A 5,826-nucleotide genomic window follows, 5' to 3' on the forward strand; every position below is an offset into this window, starting at 1 on the left:
TCTGGGAGGGGGAGGCGAAGAGCGGGGCGATTTCAACCCCGCCCTGACCCGGAAACGGACCCCGCCACGCCATAGAGACGCTTAGGGCAGAGCGTCCACCGCCAGTTGATCATAGAGCGGGCTTAGGGAAGGAATGGGTCCCAGGGAGATAGAGCGTCCCTCGTACCACAGGGAAAGCGGTGGGCTCCAGCGCCACCTGCAGGCTGAGCGCTCACAGACCTCCCAGGCGCTGCTGCGTGGGGATGTGGGGACAATGGGCGAAAGTGGGAAGGGGGTGGGGAGAGAGAGCGAGCTAATGGAGGGACGGAAGGGAATGGGCGGAGGAGGGGAGGGGAGGGGAGGGGAGGGGGCAGGGGCAGAAGGAAGGGGAGGGGGCTGGGGGCAGAAGACAGGAGAGGGCCAGTGGAGAGGGCAGAAGAAAGGGGCAGAAAGCAGAGGGGAGGGGCAGTGGAGGGAGGATGCATGAAGAGGCTGAGATGGTGCTGACATCTTTGCCAGGCCTGTGCCATAGCAGCCCCCTCCAGGGGCCTTGTTCAGAAGCAAATCCAACTTGATACGCTGGGCTAGGCCCAGATCCTCCAAAGTATTTAGGCTCCTAAATTCGTAGAGGATACAGCTGCTAGCACGGTCACTCTGTGCAGCTGGAGTGTTATTTTGTGCCATGGCTGCTCTCGCTTGAGCTAGACTAAGGCCATGTCTACAGTCAAAAGTTAAGTAGACCCAGCTGTGTCGCTGTGGGGTGCGAAAAATCTACCCCCCTGAGCGATGCAGCTAAGCCAACTTAACCCTTAGTGTAGACAGCACTAGGTCGACAGAAGAACTGGTCTCCCAACTTAGCTACTGCCTCTCGAGAAAGTGGATTAATTATGGTGATGAGAGAACACTTCCTGTGTCTGTAGTGAGTGTCTACACTGAAGCACTACACACAGCTGTAGCGTTTCAAGTGTAGACAAGCTTAACTCAAGTTAACTGTGGAGGAAAGACACAACCAAAGGAAGTATTGTGCCCCATCTGGTGCCCTGTCCCCTAGAGTACAATGCCTCTGTAAGGATATGTTTACACTGCAATTGGGGTGTGACTACAGTATGTATAGACATAACCGAGGTAGCTGTGGTGTAAGTAGTGCAGGTACCAAAAACTGTGAAGTCACCATAGATATGCCTGCAAAACCCCATAGTGTAGATGCAGTCTACAGTGACAGAAGGCATTTTTCTGTAGGCGTTGGAACGCCATGTCCCTGAACGACAGTGGCTTCATTGACGGAAACATTCTTCTGTTGACTTAGCCTCATCTACGCTGAGAGTTAGGTCTGCATATCTACAGTGCTAGGGGTGTTGATTTTTCACACCCCTAACCAATGTAGTTATGTCAGTCCAACTTTTAAGTATAGACCAAGCCTACATGTGGGATTTGCTGCTTTAACTAAATCAGTCTAGTTGACACACACAGTATTTCCTGGTGGGAGAAGTGGAGGCTACTCATTTATGGAGGGTTAGAGTTTGCCAGTGAAAGCAGCCAATGTGATGTGTGGGAATTAAGCTTTATTAAAAACTACCTGAACTGTTCTCACTGCTGATTATTTGCATTAGGCCGCAGATCCCAATTGAGACCAGGGCCCTATTATGCTAGGCGCTGCACAGACACATAAGCCTCGTTCACAAAGGATCTAAATTGGGACGTTAATACATTTTAAATAAGCCCTGGTTTAGGCACAAGTTTTGTACCAGTATGACTATGTTGGTTCAGGGTGTGATTTTGTTACCGATATAGTTATACCAGTACAACCCTTAGTGGGGCCACATTAATACCACTATAAAGGGGCCTTATACTGGTGTAGCTTATTTTGCTTCCCACACTGGAATGAGCTACACCAGTATACGCATCTTATACCAATACAGTTAAAGCGGCTAACTTTCTAGTGTCAATGAGCCCTTTAAAACCACCTGTCTCTTAACTGGATCTTTCCCTGATTTTAGGGTGTGTATGGGCAGGTGATGCCTTTAAGCAAGCTGAACTGGTTTTTAACTGGTTTTCTGCAGGGGGAATTTCCTTGGATTTTGAAGCTGTATGTAGGCGTTAGGTGGAAAACAAGACACCTAAACCCTTCCTTGCCTTCCACTGTTATAGAATCCAGAAATGTAGGTCTGCTCTTAAAAGCCTCCAATGTTGGGGATTCCGCAACCTCCCTTGGAAGTCTATTCCAGAGCTTAATTAGCCTTATAGGTAGAAAGTGTTTCCTAGTATCTAACCTAAATCTCCCTCAATGCAGATTAAGCTGATTACTTGGAGAACATGAACATGGAGAACGATTGAGCGCCATCCTGCAACAACCCTAACATATGTGAAAACTGTTCTCAGGTCCCCCTGTGAGTCTTCTCCTCTCAAGACAAAACACTTCTACTGTTTTTAATCTGTCCCAATACATTTTCTAAACCTTTGAGCATTTTTGTTGCTTTCCTCTGTCTATATCTTCTTTTAAGGTGTGTCACTCACAATTGGACACAGTTCTCCGGCTGAGGCCTCACCAGTGCTAAGCAGATTGGCACAATTACCTCCCATGTTTTAGGTATGACACTCCTGTTAATACACCCCAGAATATTAGCCTTTCTCGCAACTGCATCATAATATTGACTCATATTCAATTTGTGATCCCCTATAACTCCTAGATCCTTTTCAGCAGTATAGCCAGTCATTCCCCATTTTGTACCTATGCATTTGATTTTTCTTTTCTAAGTGTTGTACTTTGCCCTTGTCTTAAATAAATTTCATTTTGTTGATTTCAGACCAATTCTCCAATTTATCAAGGCCATTTTGAATTCTAATCTTGCCCTCCGAAGTGCTGGTAACCTCTCCTGGCTTGGTGTCATCTGGAAATTTTGTAAGCATACTCTCCACTCCATTAGCCAAGGCATTAATGAAAATATTGAGTAGTGCTGGACCCAGGACAGACCCCTACATGATGTCCCCATTAAATATGTCCCTCCAATTTGACAGTGAACCATTGATAACAATTCGTTGAGGACAGTCTTTCAACCAGTTTTGCACCTACCCTATAGTAATTTAATGTAGACCATACTTCTCTAGTTTACTTATGAGACTATAATGTGAGACTGTGTCAAAAGCCTTCCTAAAATCAAGCTATATCATATCTACAGCTTCCCTGCTACCCATTAGGCCAGTAGCTGTGTCAAGAAAGGAAATTAGGTTGGTTTCACATGATTTTTTCTTGCCAAATCCATGTTGGTTATATCACTATAATCTCCTCTAGATGTTTAAAATCGATTTTTAATAATTTGTTCTAGTATCTTTCCAGATATGAAAGTTAGGCTGACTTGCCTGTAATTCCCCAGGTTCTCTTTGTTCTCATTTTTTAAAGATAAGTACTATGTTTACTCTTCTCCAGTTCTCTGGGAAATCACCTGTTCTCCATGTGTTCTCAAAGACAATGGCTAAGGGTTCTGAGGTTGCTTCAGCTGGTTCTTTAAGTGTTCTAGGATGAATTTCATCAGGCCCTACTCAATTAAATAAATTTAATTTATCTAAATATTCTTAGCTAACATACACGTTCCTGCAGGTGCATTACCTTTGACGACACAGAGACGTGGATAGAAGGTCGGATCAACAGTATTTTGTAATCTAAAGAGTAGAAAGTATCAGAGGGGTAGCCGCGTTAGTCTGGATCTGTAAAAGCGGCAAAGAGTCCTGTGTCACCTTATAGACTAACAAACATATTGGAGCATGAGCTTTCGTGGGTGAATACTCACTTCATTGGATGCATGTCAGAGTAAAAACTGTTTCATTATATTTTCTTGGGAGAATGGAAAAATGCCGTGCAGAAGAAGAAAAAAAAAACAGCCTCAGAAAGATTAGAAGTGTAGCAGGAAACTTCTAAAATGTGGTAAGAAAGAACAGAAAGGCTGTTCTGTGTCATCACGCATTATTAAAGCATAATTGTCAACATGCTAATTATTGTGTATGTTGTGTTTTATTTTTCTACTTATTTATTTCAGTTTAAGATTTGTTTGTAACATTCTAATCATTGTAAAATAGTGCTGTGCAGGAAGCTGTTCACACTAACTCCTCACCGTTAGACCACCAGGGAGGAGCCCTGGCATGTGTTCACAGCTGCCATCACGGGTGTCTTTGATCCACAGACAATCATAGATCTCATTAAAACAACAAGGAGTCCGGTGGCACCTTAAAGACTAACAGATTTATTTGGGCATAAGCTTCCGTGGGTAAAAATAACTCACTTCTTCAGATGCATGGAGTAAAAGTTCTGTATTTATGCCCAAATAAATCTGTTAGTCTTTAAGGTGCCACCGGACTCCTTGTTATTTTTGTGGATACAGACTAACACGGCTACCCCGATACTTATAGATCTCATTAAAGCTAATGGGTGCTCTGACCGCCTTTCTTTCTGGATAAATCAAAGGAGCACTTAAGCCCCTTTATGGAGCAAGGTAGCTGGAGATGATTGAAGCTACTGCCCAAGGCAATCAGTCTCAAGGCAAAGTCTGAACAGGACTAAGCTGTGATTCCATCAGTTGCCCAACTGGCAGTAAATAAGCAATTTTGAGCGTGTGCTTTTTAAGATGGGTGGCAGTTTACATACAGCTGGAGCCTGTGATTCTCTTCCTCTTGCCTCTGACCACTTATTTTTTCTTGGACTATAACCTGTGGCCAATGCAATGATGTTTTGGCTCAAACTCTGCCCAGCGCGATGACATCCTGGTTCAAACTCTGCCCAGAACAATGACGTTTTGGCCCAAGCCCTGCCCAGCACTATGACATTTTGGCTCAAACCCCACCCAGCATCATGATGCACAGATGCAAATTCTCACCCCTCCACTATTATGAGGTGGAGGAGGTAGGTTTTTTGACCAATCACGCTGCTTTGGGGCAGTTTCCTGGCAACAAACTGTGCCACTCAGAATTGCAAAGCCTAAGGGATGTATTTTTAAAACTATTTAGGCACCTAGTGGGATTTTCAAAAGCACCCATAGGGTGTTGGGGGCCTAGGTGCTTTTCAAAATCCCAGTACGCATCTGAATACCTTTAAAGATCTGGCCTTACGTGACTTAGATGGCCAAGTCCCATTTTCAGAAGTGTCTGAGAAGACTAAATATCACTGAAAGATGAGGTATTTAGGTACCTAATTCCCCTGCCTTAACACCTTTAAGAATCTGGGCCAAAGTTCCTGTGTCACTTTGAAAAATGGGATTTAGCCACCCACGCCACTTAGGCCTTGGAACACTGCGCAAAGCAATTCCTAAATCCAGAGTTCCTTGGGGCATAGGCCCAGCTGGAGCAGCAGGCTTGGAAGGAACTGTGAGCAAGGAAACTGCCTGCTGCTGTTTGTTTCTATGGAGTCCAGGGAAAGAGAACTCCATGCGCATTCTCTGTAAACAAGCAGGATTGCATTAAAGAACGGATCTGACTCGGACCATTTTGTCTCCAAATACAAAGAACCCAGCAAGGCCCCCAGCTACTAGCTAACTGCTCAGGCCAAAGGGACAAGGGAGTTCCTCTTTAACATATCAACTCACCCATTCCCTACTGTGGGTCCATCACAGTTTCCCAAGGCAGCTGGATTTATACAAAGCATCCAACTCCCCCACCATTACAGCTCGCTCTAGTTTTTACAGGCCCGGCCTTGGGCTATCCCCCAAGCTGTTAGCTGTTTTGTACTGTATTAACTCCTAGAAGCTGCAGCAGCAATCAGAGCCCCATCATGCTAAGTACTGCTCAGACACGGGGGCTTGACACCATGGGGCAATCGACCAGCGTAGCTATAGCAGAAAAATAATCGGGCTGATATAACTT

At 44.9% G+C, this 5,826-nt stretch overlaps 1 long non-coding RNA gene across 1 annotated transcript; it reads left to right on the forward strand.

Annotated features, from left to right (window-relative positions):
• Positions 1-1,918: 1,918 nt before the first annotated feature.
• Positions 1,919-3,916, forward strand: LOC127035758 (uncharacterized). Its single transcript, XR_007769925.1, has 4 exons — positions 1,919-2,366; positions 2,481-2,566; positions 2,784-2,878; positions 3,575-3,916. It is a non-coding gene; the product is annotated as an uncharacterized LOC127035758 (long non-coding RNA).
• The last annotated feature ends 1,910 nt before the right edge of the window (positions 3,917-5,826 follow it).

This window comes from Gopherus flavomarginatus, chromosome 16 (assembly GCF_025201925.1).
Source record: "Gopherus flavomarginatus isolate rGopFla2 chromosome 16, rGopFla2.mat.asm, whole genome shotgun sequence".
NCBI classification, from domain to species: domain Eukaryota; kingdom Metazoa; phylum Chordata; order Testudines; family Testudinidae; genus Gopherus; species Gopherus flavomarginatus.